This window comes from Mesoplodon densirostris, chromosome 12, assembly GCF_025265405.1.
Source record: "Mesoplodon densirostris isolate mMesDen1 chromosome 12, mMesDen1 primary haplotype, whole genome shotgun sequence".
Taxonomy (NCBI): Eukaryota; Metazoa; Chordata; class Mammalia; order Artiodactyla; family Ziphiidae; genus Mesoplodon; species Mesoplodon densirostris.
In genome coordinates, this window is record NC_082672.1 from 3,872,041 (window position 1) to 3,890,763 (window position 18,723).

At 46.1% G+C, this 18,723-nt stretch overlaps 1 non-coding gene across 1 annotated transcript; it reads left to right on the forward strand.

Annotated features, from left to right (window-relative positions):
- Window positions 1-664: 664 nt before the first annotated feature.
- LOC132500459 (U6 spliceosomal RNA) lies at window positions 665-771 on the forward strand. The gene has a single exon (XR_009534048.1). It is a non-coding gene; the product is annotated as a U6 spliceosomal RNA (small nuclear RNA).
- The last annotated feature ends 17,952 nt before the right edge of the window (window positions 772-18,723 follow it).

Consider the following 18,723-nt stretch of genomic DNA (forward strand, 5'->3'; position numbering starts at 1 on the left):
CTCCAGCAGCAGGATGGGGGTGCAGTTGGGGCAGTGCTGGGTACCTTACAGTCTGAAATGCTGAAATGCTGATTCTCACTGTGTTCCTGTCGGTCTAGGGCTTCAGCTCTGCCCTCCTGTAGGTACAGTGTTCTGAGCCCTCTATCCAGTCAGTGTGTCTGAGTTTAGAGTCTCTCTGGTTTAGTTTGTCCCAAGAATAAATCCTCTCTTTCTTCTAGGGATGGGGGAAAGTACCTGAGGGTCTAGACTCTCAATATAAGGCCTTCAGTCCAACCCCCCTTGTTTAAATCAATGTCTCAATTCTTAGAAATATGTCCTTATCACAGCTTCCATCTGAAAATTATGGAAAATTCACAACAGGACCTAAAAACCTTGCTGTGTCCCCACTGGCTTGGCATTGAGAGTGGGAAAGATGCTGGCCACGCACGGAGAATGATTATAGAATGTGTGAGAGTCGGGGTGAGAACCTTAAGGAAGAGCTTCACTGAGTCTGCGGGAGGCCGAGCTGGGCCTGAACAGTGGCAGGTAAAGCATCTGGAGGACCCGGGATAAATACGCTGAATCCCCGAAACAGAGTGAGAACACTGATGACTGTAAGTGTAACACAGACAGGTTTACTTTCATACATTTGTGTTAAGGAATTTCCTCCAAGGATTTACTTTCAGTGCTTGGTTTGGCAGGACATGTACTAAACTTGGAACTATACAGAGAAGATTAGCATGGCCTGTGTGCAAGGATGACAAGTAAATTTGTGCCATATTTTACATTTTCAAAGAAATTAACTCCAAGTTGACCAAATACCTAAACATATGAGCTAAAACTATAAAACTCTTAGGAAAAAATAAGGGAGAAGAGCTTTATGACATTGGATTTACAGGGATTTCCTGGGCATGACACCAAAAGCATGGACAACAATGACAAAAAGAAAGGGATAAGTTGGACTTTATCAAAATTTAAAACTTTTAATTTTGGGCACAATAAAAAGAGTGAAAAGGCAGCCCACAGAATGGGACAAAATATTTGCAAATCATATATCTGATAACGGACTGATATCCAAATTGTGAAAAGCACTCCTACAACTCAACAGCAACAACAAAAAACAACCTGATTAAAAAATGGGCAAAAGACTTGAATAGACATTTCTCCAGAGAAGATATACAGATATCTGGTAAGCATATGAAAAGATGCTTAACATCACTAAGCATTAGAGAAATACAAATCAAGACCACAATGAGATACCACTTCACATCCCTTAGGATGGCTATTATTAAAAAAAAAGGGGTGGGGGAAAGAAAATAACAAGTGCTGGTGAGGATATGGAAATATTGGACCCTTGTGCATTGTTGATGGGAATGTAAAAATGATACAGAAGCTGTGGAAAATAGTATAGTGATTCCTCAAAAAATTAAATATATAATTATCATATGATCCAGCAATTTCACTTCTGGAAATATACCCAAAAGACATGAAAGCAGGAGCTCAAAAAGATAGTTGTACATCCATATTCACAGTAGCATTATTCACAATTGCCAAAAGGTGGAAGCAACCCAAGTGTCCATCCAGAGATGAATGGATAACAGAATTTGGTATATCCACATAGTGGAATATTATTCAGCCTTAAGGAGGTAGGGAATTCTGACACATAACTACAACATGGATGAACCCTGGGCATTATGTTAAGTGAAATAAACAAGTTACAAAAAGACAAATAATGTATGATTCCACTTATATAAAGTTCCTAAAGTAGTCAGATTCACAGAGATGGAAAGTGGAATGGGGGTTTCCAGGGCTCGGGATGGAAAGAATGGGGAAGTAGTTTTTAATGGACAGAGTTTTAGTTTGGGAAGTGAAAAGACTTGGAGATGGATTGTGGTACTGTCTGCACAACAGTGCGAATGTACTTAATGCCACAGAACCAAACACTTTAAAAAGGTTGAAATGGTAAAATTTATGGCAAAATGGTATGCATATTCACCACGATATAAAAAAATTTAAATCAGGAATAGCCATTAAAAAGAAAAGATTTGCGTTCACAGATACCTCATCTCACTCAAACGTTCAAAACCACCTTTTTTTGTTGTTTTTCTTTCGGCTGCGTGGGTCTTCATTGTTGCTCACGGGCTTTCTCTAGTTGCTGCGAGTGGGGGCTGCTCTTCGTTGCGGTGCACAGGCTTCTTTTTAAATTTTATTTTATTATTATTATTATTATTTTATTATTTATTTTTTTTTGCGGTACACGGGCCTCTCACTGTTGTGGCCTCTCCTGTTGCGGAGCACAGGCTCCGGACGCACAGGCTCAGCAGCCATGGCTCATGGGCCCAGCCACTCCGCGGCATGTGGGATCTTCCCGGACTGGGGCATGAACCCGCATCCCCTGCATCGGCAGGCGGACTCTCAACCACTGCGCCACCAGGGAAGCCCTATTTTATTATTTTTTAAACATCTTTATTGGTGTATAATTGCTGTACAATGATGTGTTAGTTTCAGACGTAGAGAATGGACTTGAGGACACAGGGAGGGGGAAGGGGAAGCTGGGACAAAGTGAGAGAGTGGCATGGACTTATGTATACTACCAAATGTAAAATAGATAGCTGGTGGGAATCAGGTGCGCAGGCTGCTCATTGCAGTGGCTTCTCTTGTTGTGGAGCATGGGCTCTAGGCATGTGGGCTTCAGTAGTTGCAGCATGCGGGCTCAGAAGTTGTAGTGCACGGGCTTAGTTGCTACGCGGCCTGTGGGATCTTCCCGGACCAGGGATTGAACCCGTGTCCCCTGCATTGGCAGGCGGATTCTTAACCACTGCACCACCAGGGATGCCCCCAAAACCATCGTAGTGCTTCCTCTCTCTTACTTTTCTTCATGACAGAATTCTCTTTGTCTTCACCCATTGTCTCCTTTTTCCTAAATGCAAGGAAAAGAACTGTCTTCCCTCCTTCGCTGAGGCATAACATCTTACTCCTTCATCCGGTTCCCTCACACAGCGGCCAGGCTCTGAACCCCGGTTGCTTGTCCATAAACGTGAGGCCCTGTCACCGTCAGCTTCTTATTCCCTTACTGAAGCTGAGCTCCGAGCTCCATGAGCCTAAGAGAATCTCCTCCTGCAGCGCGCTCTCCGTGCCGGCCACCACCCTGTGCCCTCGGCTCCACGTCTCCAAGTGCTCACTCTTCTCAGAACGGTTCTCCACCACACCTCCACTCCCTGTCCGGAGCACCACTGAAACGGTTCCTCAGGCCTAATCCTCTGAAAGCTGCTTACGGCAAATGATAGCATTGCTTCCACGACCCTCCTAAAAGGTCAGGTGCTCACTCGAGATCAGATCCTGTGCGTGAGAACTGCCCCTCGGCGGTCCCCGTGGCTCACGCCCTATCCTGAAGCACCCTCTCTCTCTGCCTTGCCCTGCAGTGTGCATGAGCTCATTCAGAAAATACAAGAAAATGAAGGAGCTGCTATTAAAAAAAAACATACTGTGAATTTCACAAACCGAATGAATTGTGAATAATTTGTGAATTTTACAGTTGTGGAAACTTACAACCCAGGCCTTGGTGCCCAACTGTCAGAAGGACTCCCTGACTCTTGGTAAGTGCAGGGCGCAGGGCTGGCACCGGGGCGCCTGGGGCTTCATCAGTCTGGACGAGAAGCACACAGTGTTCTCTTCCTGTTAGAACTCTGCTGTTGCCGCTGTTTGTCCTCAGTGGGTGAAGGTACTCTGTGGCCTGGGGCCTAAGCGGGAGGCCTTCTGTGGTCAAGGAGCCTGCATTTCATGTTACATTGACTCCCAGGAATGGTTTATAGAAGAAAGGGAATCCCGACTGCTCTGGTGGAACAGAATAAGGCTGGGGAGAAAGCGGTTTGCCGTAGTAACCTGAGTGTATCCGTAGCGGGGGACACAGATGCTGGGAAATGAGGTTTGAGCCTTGCACTTTTCAGAACGCACTTAGACCTGTTTGATCGCCTCTGTTTTCTGTCAGGCAGCTTCATCTCGTCTTCCTTCCTGGACCCGGATCCATCTGATTGGCCCTCCATACCGCCAACCCCTCACACTCTGAAAGAGGCTTAGTGTGTGTACGAGAGTGTGCATACGTGTGCATGTGCGTGTGTGTGTGTGTGTGTGTGTCCCCTCTTTTCACCTCTCCCCCTCCTTCTTTCCTTCATTCCCTTGGAATCTGTTGCTCACTAACAGGTCCCTTCCTTCAGGAAAACGTGGTCTTCTCGGTGGCCCCAAAACACAACATTCCTGGAATCTGCTGAATGGCTTATTTGGGGAGAAAATGTCTAAATTCAAGACTGGCTCAAATTTAGATGATGTTTGTCAGTGCATGTGCAGCTTCTGCTGGCTGAATTTTGAGTCTGTGTACAGCATATTGTCTAGAATTAATGTTTTTCACCTTATTATTAAAAATCTTTCACTCCTGGTTTTCATCTGTATAAAGATGTGGCTGCTTATCTCAGAAACGTTTGTAATCTGTATGTCCCCCAGCCTCACCGGTTTTGAGTGTGAATAAGGGCACAGCGCCTGTTACGGCTCGTGAGTGCACACGGGTGTCACTAGCTCCCAGCCCAGCGCTTGCCGAGATGCCATTTTACTCCGTCTCGTTCTCTCCCTGAAGCCCGCTGTCCTCAGGGCTGCCAGCCTCTGCTGCAAGTGTGCGCCTGGGCTCCTGCCAAGGGCCAGTCATCCTGCTGGTCCGGCCCCAGAGCTCCCAGTTCACACAGGTCTCTGCTCAGCTGAGCTGTGCAGGGAAGAGCAATCACCCCTGGTGTTCTGCTGGCCTACTTGCTGGGCCGGGGAGTCCCTGGAGCCCCCGAGCGGCTCCCTGGGTGTTCACACACACGCTTTCTTCTTTGCGCATCACTTTGTACACAGAACAGTGACTCCCTACAGCCGTAGATCCTGGGCTCAATCCAGCTAGTCACAGCGGATCCTATTTCATTAATGTGTGAATTAATGGAGTTCTCTCAAGGGCCCCGGAGGTCCCCTTTGTGATTCAATTCCTGTTTTCCCTGGTGTGACAACCAGCCTGTTTGTGCCTGTAACGCAGCGCTGGACCTGATCTCGGTTCCACGCAGGGAGAGCCCAGGTCAGTGCAGGGAGGTGTCGCCTGCCCCACCTGCCCCGGCTTTTCAGGGGGAGCAACCCTCCTACTGACCTTTAACGTCTGTCCTCCTTCTGCAGTCTTCATGGTTGAGTTTCAATCCCTGTCTGTTCCTCTTACTTTAGAAAGAAACTTTGGCCCTGGTCTTTTAGACACATTTTAGTTCTTAGGTCTTTTAGTTATCATTAGAATGTCTTAAAATTTTAAAGGGATATGTGATCTGCCACACAGGGCTGGAGGCTAGCGGGGTCAGGAAGAGCAAACCCGTGGACGCCTCCACCTCCAGCCCCGCCCGGCCTGGTTGTTCCTGGCACTCCTGGCTCAAGGGCTCTTGGCAGGTTGGGGGTGGCCCGAAATAGGCAATATCCATGGCCCTCCAGCAAGCCCATAGCTCGACTTTGATATGAGGCATGTCATGTGACTGGTCCAATACTGCACGGGAAATATCGAAACTGAGACTAGACCACTAGTCATCCAACTCCAGCATTCTCTCCGTTTTGTGCTTTTGTTTCCACACAACTCTCATTACTCAAAATGTCACGCTGATGGTTTCACGGGTGCATACGTATATCACAGTTTATCCAAGTGCTCGGTTTAAATATGGGCAGTTTAGGTGTCAATTATACCTTCATTAAGCTGTCTTAAAATAATTCATATGTTACAGGACATTTTAATCCGAAATATTTATTACGTATCAAAAGTCATCCTCTCACCAATAAAGCATCCTAGAATCTGTACATAGGACTTAGAAATTATTTGTCATCGGTTGCTGTATGATTTTTCACTTCAGACATGTGACCTCAGCTTTCTTGTTAGTTATCCACACATCAAAGGTAAGAATAGCGACACAGAGACCCATGAACACTAGTTGGTAGTTGCGTGCACACAGGTGTACCTGGCGGTCCTGGCTCTACCCCGCTGCCCCAGCCTGCTGTCGCTGGCGTGGAGAGGGCTGGATTACACTTTTCACCGCACTGGTGCTTGGCGTGGTTCTGGTCCTACTTGCTCTGACGACCTTTGTCTTCAGCCACCTCTGCTCCCTTCCTCAGTCCTTGCCTTTTTTCCTGACACACGGTGCCCAGCTCTTCTGCCCATGATGTTTGGTGGTCCTCACCCCAAGAATCTTCCTGAATGACAGCAAACCTCATGGCCGTGTGGAAAGAGACCAGGCTGAGCCCGACATCGCCCTGTGACACACTTCTGAATCGAACCCCCTGTGTCTGTAACACCCCAGCACACTGCCATTCTCCCAGTGAGAACAAGTACACCACACTCTCCACGTGTGGTCAGGAACTGGGAAGATTCTCCTAGCTGTTCCCCCTCAGCTGTCCAGATCGGCCCTGCTGGTGTGAACCAGCACCTGGGTGCTTTAGGCACAGGAGGTGTGCTAGGAGGGTATGGCTTCCCAGAATCTGGACACAGAGGGCCCTCCTCATGTGCTCCTTCGTGGTTTTACTGCAGCACTGGCCCCTTGAGGGCGAGGCTCCAGAAGAGTGGTCTCCAGCCCTTGGTAACCACGATGGTGTTCACGGGCACAGCTGTGTCCTTTGGAAGTGTCCAGGGCCCCGGGCAATTCCCACTGGACCATGGGAACTGTGTCCCCATCCCTTCCTCTCTAGAAAGCTCTTCACATTGCACATGAGAGAGAGGATCTACTCATTCTAATTTATTTTCAAGAAAAAGTGAAACCTTTATTATTAAAAATCACATTTACTGGTACAAGTTACTTTCAATAGCAGAAGAGCTGAAGTTGCAAACTGACCCAAGCCCCTTCAGTATATTCGAAACCAGGTTCTTATTGGAAGATGCCCATGGGCCCCAGTAGTTAGAGCTGGGTGAAGGGTACAGGGTGCCTTTCCTATCTCCCCACTCCCCAGGTATCTTGTGGATGAAGTAAATCTCAGACCAAATCCTGCAACTGAGACAAACCTTTGTCAGGGAATGGGCACAGGGACACACAAAGGCAAACCATTTACCTGTGGTTGGAGACTTCCCAGGAGAGCCCCACTCCTGGTGGTGACTGCTCTGCCTGCTGTCATCGCGGGCATTCTGCTGGCCTCTCGTGAGACGTTCACCCAGGAGAGGTCAGCACTGTTCTAGCAGCAGCATTCAGCTAACCTTTGTGTCCCACCAGATGTTAGACCCCTCCCCTTGCAGCTCCCAGAACTGGAAAGAATTGCTGGAGTCTTTTACCTCCTTCATATCACCGTGCAGAGCCCCAAATTTTCTAACCAGTTCATCCTTCTTGAATTCCCCTCATCTCACCACTGAAATGCCATATCTATACTCATTATTCTGATGACAAACCCTCCAGTATGACCAGCGATAAAGACAGTTGAAGAATCTGTAGCGGCCACCTGCGGAGTATGAGATTTCGATGCTTCTTTCACATATTAAACGCTTCTGAAGTGCATCATTGATCAGGGTGCTCAGATGCTAACTACCTACCCCAAGGATGTAGATTAAAACTGCCTAACAACGCAACATCACGCTGTCTATACTAAAGGCTGTTAAAATGAATTACAGATAATATAATACCAACATCACTGTGTCACAAGAATGCGTCTGAGACCCAGGCCTGATGAAGGAACAGCACAATTCCTGGGTTCTTAAAGAGGTTTGTAGCTAAGCTGAACATAGGTCGGCATTGTGCTGAACAAGCATGTTAGTCCAGCCCTTCACCCTCCACCTTCCCTCTCGCCCTCATCTCATCTCTTGACGCACCAGGACACACATACACTCACATTCCCTACATTTCGGGTCCTGTCGGAGGTGCTAGACGGTGCAGGCTGACCTGATATCCCCTTAGGAAAACCTGCCAAATCGAGTCTAACTCTTAAAGCCGCCTGCAAATAGCTAACTCTCAGAGTCCGCTGTACATGACCAGAAGCAGGATGTTCTAGCCACTGTAAGTTTCTGAGCACGACAGCTCTGAATCCACAGTTTGGCGCCGTGTGTGTGTGTGTGTGTGTGTGTGTGTGTGTGTGCACGCGCGCACGTGCTCCCATACTGAGAGGCAGTTACAGCCCTGGTCACACTGTGTCAATGACCTTCCTGGGATTGGAGACTTCCTGGGAGAGCCCCACTCCTGATCGTGACAGTACATTTCGCTAGCAGTTGACATTAACACCGTACCCTGTTGTTCTCTCCAGCCAGCTGCCTCCCCTTCACACTTAAAAGTGGGAACCAAGGACCCGCTTTGCTGACACTGAGAAGCAGGCCAGAGGCCCAGGAGCAGATGGGCAGTGACCCAGCAGAAGGCAGCCTGGACTCTTGCGACGCACCAGGTACAAGGAAAGCCCCGCTGTGACGTCCCCCTCCCTTAAGACGGTCTCTGCCTTCCCTGATGCTCCCTCTTCCTCTGAGCAGGGGCTTCGTGGACAGTGGCCAAAAAACCTGTCCATGATCGGGAAAGATACAGGGATTCTCAATGTTAGAATAGTTGCCAGGAACACAGAGGCAGTCTTGCGTGAGTTTTCTAAAACACCTATATGGCTTTTTTCTCTTTCACTTATTTCTCCTATGTTTGAGGATTTATTTGACAATATACTTGCTGTTTACCTCTCTTTTTGGTGAGTCAGATCAGGCATCTTCTTGGTTGAGTAGACAGTGAGATGTCTGATGCTGGTGCTGAGGGGACCAACAGCAGTCATGAGAAGGTGTCCGGCATGTGTGCTAGTCGCGGTGTCCTAGAGAGATGCCAGTAAATAGCTGAGAAATGAGCCCTGCAGCCTCCGGAATAAGGGAAGAGGAGATGCCACCAACAATGGCTGAGAGGAGGAGGAAGGCCAGGCATATGGTCGCCCAGAGGCCAAGAGGAGGAAGCATTTCAAGGAGAAAGCAAACAACGGTGACAAAGGCCCCAGGAAGTTAATGGTGGACTTGGCAGTGTGGATTCCAGGTGGACCTTGGGGAGAGCTGTTCCGTGCAGGGACAGGAGGAAGGCCTGAGGTCCCGGGGCAGGATGGGGGGAGGGGGACGGGAGGCAGCAAGTGTGGGAAGCTCTTACAATGGGTTTTGTTTTATAGAACAAGGAAGTAGGGTGATAAGCTGGCAGGGTAGGTAGGGATCAAAAGGGTTTGTTTATTTTGTGTATTTTTTTTTAAACACGGGGCAGGGCAGATTGATTGAACAATATCAGTAGCAAATGTGACCATCCTACAGCCAGGTGGGGACTTTCTCCTCTCTGTAGAAGTCTCCAAGGCAAAATCAGTGCCTTTTCAGCCTTATCGGAGGAAAAAGTGTGCTTATCCCTCCAGTCAAGAGACCTTAAAGCAAAAACAATGCCAGAAAGCTGTAGATAGACAGACAGATACACACACACACACACACACACACACACACACGTGCAAATTCAATTCCAATGTCAAATTCAGTTCCAGTGGGGAAACCAATAACAACATCTTTACATTTTTGGGTAGCCACTTGCCCTATGTGGCTACTGTAATGTAAATTCATCAAAATTCAGTGAAATTAAAAACTCAGTTTCTCAGTCAAACCACCACATTTCAAGTGCTCAATAGCCATATGTAGTGAGTGACTACTTAGGGAAGAGCATAGAAATGGACTATTTCCACAGTCACATTCTGTTGGATAGGCTGCTGCGAATCCTAAGGGAAAGAATATTCTTAAAGAAAGATTGGCCTAGAAGAAGAGGAAGTATTTGCTGGAGAAGGGAGCAAAGCAACCTGAGAAGGGATTTGTCAATCCTGAATAAAATGTAAGAAAAACATAATGAAAGCAAGGCCATGCATTTGAAGAATTAGGAGACATGAAATCGTAGGTTGCTCACGAGAACTGAAGAGGTGAGCACCAAATCGACAGCTACTAATCAGAGTTTATCGTAAGAGAAAGAAATCGAATGCAAAAAAATCAGTAAAAATATAGTAAAGGCAGCTCCAACAATTATATTTCAGTTTTTTATTTGTAATTCAATGTTTTGCAACTCAGAACAGGATTCCCTTGTAACTGAGATTGTTTCATAATTCACAGAGGAGCTTTCTGCCCCCCCCCCCACTCCATGGTGTCCTTGAACGCTGGGCTTCTTAGCACATTCAGGTGTGACTTCTGAGGCTTAGAGAGGCTAGTTCCCTAAAAGATGGAAGGACATGTGGAAGGTGGTGGACCTTTGAGTCCTGGCTCAGTGTTCTCTCTGGGATCCTGGTGGGCAGGGGCCCTGACTAGAGTCTGGGCACCCTGAGACTTGGTTCTGAGCAGAGAGGAGGGGTCCATGCCAGCCCCGTTTTGGAGCAGAATCAGGGCAGGGCTAGGGGAGCCACTGTGCAGCCTGGAGCAACCTGGCTCAGGGTCCAGGGACCAAAACATGGTATCTGATCATGATTGCTATTAGCACCATTTCAGCTACATTTGGGGTCAAATAGGATTTCCTGGGCTTCCCCCTAGTAATTCCCATAATTTTAAGACTACTATTTTCATGGAGAAATATTTTGTGTTTTAAACAACTGACTTGAAATAAACTTCTGGATCTCAACTTTTATATGCTAACATTCCTAGTTAGGAATACAGCATTAGCATTTTTCAAAGACTTAAGCAAATTCGGAACTACTTACTTGATAGAGATAGTGCTGGGGTTGAGGCTAAGAATAGTGTTTCATCTTTTGAAAAATCTGCTTTCCTTGAATGAAATCATGTAAAACTGTTACTCATAAGTCTTTTTCTCCCTACAGTCTAAATGGTAGGTGAAAATAGGATTTTAATATCTCCTAATATTGGTTTCCAAAGGAACCTTTTATTGGGTAATGAGAACTAATTATCCACCAAAGTTTCTTGCCCTTTTTGTGTTGGTTACCAGGAAGCTCCTAGAAAAACGAATTGACTTAATCACAGTCTTTGAAGTTTTCATGAGGAAGGTTTAACACTGAAGCCAAAGGGAGTTACTGGAATTGAGTGAGAGAACAGGATCGGGGGGAAGGAACAGTGACTCTGGAATCTGACTCTGGTTCAAGCTCTGTCCTTAGCTAAGAAGGACCAGAAACTCAACTTTATCAGTTACTCTACATAAATAAGTATTTCTGTTGGGTACTTGACTGTTATCATAAGTATTTATCAGAACATTAATTTATTTTATTTATCTATTTTTGGCTGCATTGGGTCTTCGTTGCTGCGTGTGGGCTTTCTCTAGTTGCGGTGAGCGGGGACTACTCTTCTTTGTGGTACGTGGGCTTCTCATTGCGGTGGCTTCTCTTATTGTGGAGCCACGGGGTCTAGGTGTGCGGGTTTCAGGAGTTGTAGCCCGCAGGCTCAGTATTTGTGGCTCATGGGCTTTAGAGCGCAGGCTCAGTAGTTGTGGCACACGGGCTTAGTTGCTCCACGGCATGTGGGATCTTCCTGGACCAGGGCTCAAACCCGTGTCCCCTGCATTGGCAGGTTGATTCTTAGCCTCTGCGCCACCCGGGAAGCCAAGAACACTAATTTATTGACTTATAATGGCAATGATCTCTTTGTGGTAACCAGAATGTTCCTGTTTGTAATCCATGGAAACCTCTTTCCTGATAGTGAGATATCTAGGAAGCCAAAATACTAATTAGCAGTTTGCTTAGGATTAAGGCAAAGGGAAATAATATCTTGAGTGATGTTTCATCCAAACCATAGTAATATCATTGCAATACTGTTGCTACCCAGTTGAGAACATTTTTCTGGTGGCAGGGATGCTTTCGCCTCTCAGACTTTATCTTTTCCCTTCTCTACAAAGCTAAGCACTACTAAAATGTGCTTTTCTGACACCACTACACCATGTCAGCCATCCCTCCACATTTTTCAGATGCGTTTCTATCACCAGTGTTGTTAGAGTGCTGTACTAGGAGGATGGCTGTCCCACTGGGAAGACGGTCATTCCCAATACCTCCACGTTCCTGGAGGAGCGTGGCCCTGTCCACGCTTCCTTCTCTCTGGCAGTGCCTGTGTCATTACTGTAATCAATCGGAGCTCTTTTTTTTGGGGGGGTGGAATTCACATTTTACATGCAAATAAATAAAATTTTCAATATTTAAAAGAAGGGTTCATCATTAGCAAATGATTGCTTTAGTTATTGTCTTAATAATCCATAGGCAATTGTAATAATCCATAGGCAATTGTAATATTTTTAACGTTATGGCATCTTTTTAAAAAGCAGACTCCATATTTCACCTTTTATCAAAGTTATCTAGTACCTAAATTATAATAGCCATCTTATATATCAAAAATCGGTAACCAAAAGCTGTGTATGAATAATTTTCCATCTGAAGTTCTCCTCATTGTTAGTTGTATTTGAGGCCACACGCTTCTGTAACAACAGACTATTTGAACAAATTCTTGAATTCCTGGCATCTTCCTTGCCACCCCAAGAAGTATTTTTTAAAGACTATTCTGGTTTTGGCACCATGCTAGGTGCTATGGGGAACATAGCGTAAAACAATCTCTGTACTTTAAAAGGTTTTATATGACAAATCCTTACAAGAATTCCTGAGTCCCGTCCTCATGGAACTATCTCGGGAGCTGTGGGTGTTCCCAGGAATCTGGGTGGTTGACAGGTAGGTGGAGCAGTGAGAACTGGAGTGCTGGGCGCTGGTGATGCAGAAGAAGCCATCTGCTATAGCATCAAGGTTTGTTGTGCTTTGCCCATGAGGACAGTAGGGTCTGCAGTGAACAGGGGATGACCGCTGAAAGGAGATGATGTAAAGGGCAGAGACAGAAAAGAGGAGATTGAGGGGAAGTCACGGATGTATGCTATAATTGTATATTTGGTTATGGGCTATTATCAATTGATGATGGAATTCATTTGTTATATCTTTCTATACTATGGCTTTTTTTCCCCCTTGACCAAAAGCATGAGATGATCAAATGTATAACAGGAAAGATGTTTTGGTTTGTCTGTTTGGTTTTGCATCTCTTCGTGTGTTTATATTAATCTCTCACTGTTCTCCAGATCTACAAAAAGGGATATTGTCTGTTCAGTGAAGCCTGTTCACAAAATCTAATCATCAGGGCTTTTTGCTGTTGATCAAATCCCATTGGTTTTTTCCCCCCTCTTAATGGTCAATACGTTGGTGAATTTGCAGGTGTGATGGTAAGGATAGAAATGCCTCTGAGGAGTGTTAGTTGTGACAGATAGGATGACGTACGTAAACTCTGTGTGAACTCTTCTTGGAAAGGACACCGTGCAGAGACAGCCAAGGCTGCAGGGAAGTTTTAGCATCCCTAGCGTTTCTGCTGTCCGCTCTCCTCGAAGTTATCTCAGCCACACCCCGTCCCCTGGCAGGCAGGCAGTGGTGGTGCTGGTTGGCTCATAATTTAAGTGGGTACTCCTTGGTCTCTCCCCCTTTCCTTCCTGATCCCCATGCTACCCTCCCTTTCCTTGAAGGAGCGCACGCAGGTCCTTCCAAAGCTGTTGGCATTATGTGCATCTGTTTGTCTGGTGGTGGGTATTGTTCAACACCCACAGCGTTTGCTGGCCCAGAGCCTGAGAACTCGAGCCCGTTCCCAAACGTATATAGAATTTTTCTGTTAGGGACAACATATTGTGTGTGACACTGCTGCAGCTGAGTTTACTCCCTCCTTGGTGAACATGTGTGAATGTGTTTGGGTGTGTGTGCAGCAGCCTTGAAAAATGTGTGGGGAAAGAAAATGCTAGAAGCTGTGTTTTCCATGACTTGACTATGGCAGCCAATTGTTCCACCCATTCTTCCTGGTGATCTGACTTTGTGACTTGCGAAGTCACATCCTTACTGCCGAGGGACTAGCTACCTCCACTCCTTCTTAGAGAATCTCAGGGGATGTGAAAACAGGAGAGACAGCCCGGCTGGTCCCTGGTTGGCTTCTCAGCCCCACACCATCCCATAGCCGTCGGTGAGGGTTGGAGGCGAGGGGCCCCTGCTGTTGGGAAGGAGTGATGCTTAGGAGGTGCCGAAGAGGCAGGATGGAGACGGGGAACTGGGAGGTCCCAAAGAAGGTCAGGTCACATTTGCTTGCTTTTGGCCTAAGCCCAAGATTTACAGAGCTGAAGAGCATGGCACATGATCCTTGGAGTAATTTAGCAAATTGGACAGAGTTTCTGAGCTTTCAAATGAGTAATGTTTCTTATCTTTGTTCTCAAAAGAGAGCATCAGATCAATCTCCACGTTCCTTTAACTTCACATCTACAACAACTTTTGAACTTACTTTTGAAAGCCTTGAGCTGAGAGTCTGTGCTCTGCTTTGTGTTTCTTTGGAACTCACGGAGGGGGAATGTGAATTAACAGCAAGAGTGAGCACAAAAGGAACCCAGTTGTGTCTTACCCTTGTGTTCTTTGTATGGCTTTGCCCACAAAACCCTCTTACAGCTCTAAAACTTGGCAAAGTGACACCCGTGTTTTTGTCCCACTTGCCATCCCTGGATGAGGCTAAAGCAACAGCTGCATCAGCTCAACATCCCAACCACAGAACCCCTCCGCGACGTCACTTCTTACGAGAGGCTTGGACCGCACACCGGGTATAAGACAGTGTGACTGCAGAGTCTGTGCCACTCTAACAGAAGTAGGGAGTGACTGCAGTTTTGTCTTATTAAAAATAATTATTTGCAAGTTTACAAACAACTCCAGAATCTGACCTTTGCAACACAACACAGTCTTCCCTTCTCCAAAGTGAGTTGTTTTTGAGTTAGTGAGATGGGTGCACTTTACCTCTAAGAGACACTATCTAGTTCTTGTTCAGACGTATTTCAGGTTGCATAGCAAGTTGAAGAGCATTCTGGTTGCCAGAGATCGCTGCAATGGGTTCTCATCTGTCTGCTCGTTTTCAGTATGTGACCTTTCTCAGAGCAAGTCCTGGTTCTGAGAGGTTTAATCTTGTGTAATAAGAGTATCAGAGACCCCGTGTGCATTTGGTTCCAGCAGATTAGATAGTGAGGGCGCATTATTGTAATGAGCCGCGCTCACTCCTCAGATGACGTGGGAAGTCCGGCGATCTCGCGGGCCAAAGGCCGGCTGCCAGCTCGGCTTACTCAGCGCAGACCCGAGCCTGCCTTTGTCCTCTTCTGCTTCTCGCTCCTTTGAATTGTGTAACGCTTGTCAGCTTAGCACATTTGTGAGTGTGCCACGTGCTGTCACTCTCCCGCGGCGAGTTGGTTGATCTTAACGGTCTACTTCTTGACACTCAAATAGGTTTCTGAAGTGTTACTGAACGTTTCTCGTATGTGCGTGTGTGCCCCAGATGGCAGCGTTGTCCCATTTCAGCGTGTGATTGCTGCTCTCCAGGTTGTGGAGATGCGCTGCTGGCCCATGTGCCCGAGATTAGAATCAAGCCCTTAGGGTCGGCTGTGAGGTCCTTACTCAGGCAAGAAGCCCATTGACGTCAGCAACCGGGGAACGTGGTCTGGTTTCATTATAAGTTAAAAGTGTTCAGTGTCAGAAGGAAAGAGAGAAAGGGCAGGGTGTTTTTAGAAAATTCGTTTTAAAAAATGAACCTGTTCTCTGCTTTGCGTGGTTTTCCTTTGCAATTTACTGCACACGGAGTTGATCCTTAAGCAGACTGTCTCAGGGCATGTTCTGAGCTCACACAGCCCTGACCCTGACTGTGAGGTAGCTCCATCCGTCAGGGGCTCAAACGTTGTTTGCCTCTTGAAGGAAGGATAGACATACTCTAACATAGCGGGGGTGGCCCTGCCTACCTCCTGACCTCCCCTCTGACACCCGAGGCTACAGCACCCAGGCCCAGACTGCCCGAGGGTTCCCTGGCGCATCTCCTTCGTAGCCAGGCTCCCTGGCTACATGTGTAGGGTCCCTCCACATGACTAATTTCTCCTCCCTCAGTTTATCAAGCAGTCATTCCTCAGGACTCATCTCAAGCCTGTCAAGTCTTACCTCACCCCCACTCCAAACACACACATTCTCCAGGAAAGCTGATCGTCCTCCCCTCCAGGGACCAGCATATCTTTTTCTTTCATCTCTTGGTACTGTGCAAACACTTCCATCAGCCTCCTCTCCAGACTGACTTTCCTGATGGCAGAAACCATCTTATTTACTTCTGTATCCCCAGCACCTACTGCAGTGTTGGAACATGTTAGAAATTCAGCAAAACAATTTTTTTTTTTTTTGCTGTACGCGGGCCTCTCACTGTTGTAGCCTCTCCCGTTGTGGAGCACAGGCTCCAGACACGCAGGCTCAGCGGCCATGGCTCACGGGCCCAGCCGCTCCGCGGCATGTGGGATCTTCCCGGACCGGGGCACGAACCCGTGTCCCCTGCATTGGCAGACGGACTCTCAACCACTGTGCCACCAGGGAAGCCCAGCAAAACAATTTTTGTGGAATCAAAGAAAGCGGCATAATCCAAGCTGGGATTGGCACAGAGCTGCCAAGTGGTCAGAACCCTCCTGAAAAAGTACAAAGGACAGCAACAGTGGCCCATTCTGTTTGTGGTTTTTCGGTTCTGAACACAACCAGAGGACAAAGGAAACCCACCTGTGGAAGGCATGGAGTCACTGGAGACCAAGTTGGGTCGTTTGCCTCAGCAGTGCTGGACAGGTGGCCTTTCTGTAAGCTTTCCTTTTTCCCAGGAATTCACGCCCAGGCCTCTGAAGTCAGGGCATTTTGTTTGAACAAAATATCTCTCCTTCTGTCTATCAGTAGAGCCATGGTGTGCTTTGTAACTGATCTGTTTATTCTAAATATGCAAGGCATTTAACTGAGGTACTATTACCTATGAGGCACGAAAGAATCTCATATTACAAATAGGACCCCTGTCTTTGTTCTGCTAATTATACTGCCAGAATGCAGGTATCAGACGTAAGTTGAATATCCTACAATTTCCCAACCAGTGCTGCCAACGAACCTGCATAAATAAACCCTTCAGATGTCTTACTTTTTCTCATTGGTGCTACCTATAAAATCATCTGCATGATAGCCTTATCCTCTAAGAGAAAAAAAATCGTGTGAACATTAAATTGTACCTTTTTCTTCAGAGATTCTCCTAAGGATACAAGAAACCTAGTAAGTTGCATAATGTATATGTTGTTTTGACATCAGAGATAAGCTGATGGTGAAATACTTCCAGTGACGGTATACTTGGCAAGTACTCTTACCACTGGCACTTAGAAGATGAGATTTCATTCCAATCATGGTAAACTCTGAGCATTATCTTTATAAATAAAGTAGGTATAAAACTGCTGAGGATAAACCATGTAATCTGCAGCAAAAGTTAATTTAAATTCAAATCTGACTTTCTAATTCTGTTCAGTCCCCAATCTACACAATATATTGGGTAATGAGGGACATTTTTATCTCCCCCCCCCAATTCTCTAACATCTGTATGATGTTACCTGCAAAAAGTAAAGGAAAAGGACATGGGCTGTGTATGTGCTCATGTTGGGAGACACTAAGAGAGGTGATATTTAAAAATAAAAAATCTTTCTTGAGGTATAATTTGCCCATTTGAAGTGTGCAGTTAGATGGTTTGGGGCATATTCATAGATATGTGCAACCGTCACCACAGTCAATTTTGGAACATCTTCATTACTTCAGAAGGAAACTGCATGCCCTTTAACTCTCACTCCCTAACCCTGGCCCCATCACCCTCCCACGTCCAGAAGCAGCTGCAGATCTACTGTCTGTCTCTATAGATCATCCTGTTCTGGACTTTCAAAGGAAAGGAATCACATAGTATATGGTCTTTTGCAACTGGCTTCTTTCACTCAGCGTAATGTTTTCAAGGTTTATCCATGTTGTAGTGTGTGTCACTGCTTCACTCCTTTTTATGGACAAATAATATTCTGTTTGATGGATATACCACATTTTGTCTCTCCACTCATCAGTTGATGGACATTTGGGTTATTTTCACCTTTTGGCTATTGTAAATAATGCTGTTATAAACATTTGAGCTTTGTTGATTTTCTCTATTGTTTTTCTGTTCTTCGTTTCATTAATTTCCACTCCAATCTTTATAATTTCCTTCCTTCTGCTTGCTTTATGTTTAGTTTGCTCTTTCCAGTGTCTTAAGATTGGAAGGGGAGGTTACTGATTCGCAGTCTTTCTGCTTTATTGATTGTAGGCATTTACAGCTATACATTTCCACCTAAGCACTGCTTTAGCTGCATCCCATAAGTTTTTGTTTGTTTGTTTGTTTTTTGGTGGTACACGGGCCTCTCACTGCTGCAGCCTCTCCCATTGCGGAGCACAGGTTCCAGACACGCAGGCTCAGCAGCCATGGCCCATGGGCCCAGCTGCTTCGTGGCATGTGGGATCCCTCCGGACCAGGGCACGAACCCGTGTCCCCTGCATCAGCAGGCGGACCCTCAACCACTGTGCCACCAGGGAAGCCCATCCCGTAAGTTTTGATATGTTATGTCTTCATTTCATTCATCTCAAAGTATTTTCTGATTTCCTTTTTAGTTCTTCTTTGACCTCTTGGTTGTTTAAGAGTGTTGTTTAATTTTCATCTATTTGTGAGTTCTCCAAATTTCTCCATGTTGTTGATTTTTAATTTTATTCCATTGTGGCCAGAGAACATGCTTTCTATTATTTTTATCTTTTTAAATTGGTTCTTTTATGGTCTAGCATATGGTCTATCCTGGAGAATATTCTATGTGCTCTTTTTTTTTTTTATCATGATCCCCAGTAAGCACTTTGCAGAATGACACTGCTCCATGGACCATGCTTTGAGTA